Genomic DNA, 1,115 nt, shown 5'->3' with positions numbered 1-1,115 from the left:
TAGAAAGCCAGCTGGAAACTTCATCTAGTACAAATACAACTCCTCCTTAATTAGTGGTGTTCCAAAGAACCCCTCAAGGCAGGGACTTTTTTTCCTCTAATGTGCCTGTATGGCAGCCTGATCTTTGCCTGAAGTCCTTAATAGTTGCCACAGGAACAATCGTTATTAGTAAATCAAACTGTTGTTATTACTACATCTAAACTCTGAATTTCCCTGGGTACTAAGACATTCAATACAATGTCCATATTGAGTTATAAGGCTCCATGCATATAAGATCCTGGTTGTTTGGGAGCCTCATCTTTTTATCTACCATTCCAGAAGTTGAGATTAGGAAAAATGCATGTGCTAATAGGATGGGTTTTAAACATCAGTCTCTTTGGGTCATGTGCTTCTACACTGTAGGATTCACTTAGGTGTCTCCGCTATCAGGTGTCGAGGACTCTGGATGTGATCCAGTCAAATTTGTTTTTACTCATGTTTTTGAGTGGCCCCTTCTTTCTTCATTTGGACTATTCATTATTTAACCACGCATCTTGAAGATAGATTGGAAATGGGGTACTTTCAGCACTAAGCTCACAACTAATCCTTCCCAAGCCCAAATCTATTGACTTTTAGAAAGAGCTACAAGGGTTTCTTATCTATATAAGCATTTCCTGAGCTGTTTGCTTGGATCAGTGCTTCTCAACTTTTTTGGATGCAAGGCTCCCCTCAGAAAATCCCAGGTCTTAGCTTTCACTTGTTTCTTGACTATGGAAAAATAATAAAGCAACTTTTCTGTTGCAAACAACTGAGAAAAACCACAACAGGTCAGACTGGTTTTGATACTATGGATTCCTATTTGAAATCTCAGTTTATTGTGTGAAACCTGTAATATTGCATGGCACCCCACAGCACTCTTTAAAAGATCTCATAGCATGCTGGTACCCTGGTTGAGGATCCCTGGCTTAGGCTGAGCCTTTTGCAGCATCTCCCAAACATGATTCGGTTTCCAAGTGAAGAGAAACTGGAGACTTTGGGACTTTTGGGTACATAGAGACAAAAGCAAGAAGGTATATGATAGAAATATGCAAACTAGGGAATGGCATAGGGAAGAAGTAAATTTAATGGTCTGTTTT

The sequence above is a fragment of the Alligator sinensis genome, unplaced genomic scaffold (genome assembly GCF_000455745.1).
Source record: "Alligator sinensis unplaced genomic scaffold, ASM45574v1 scaffold519_1, whole genome shotgun sequence".
Classification (NCBI taxonomy): domain Eukaryota; kingdom Metazoa; phylum Chordata; order Crocodylia; family Alligatoridae; genus Alligator; species Alligator sinensis.
Note: the sequence above shows the minus strand (reverse complement) of the source record.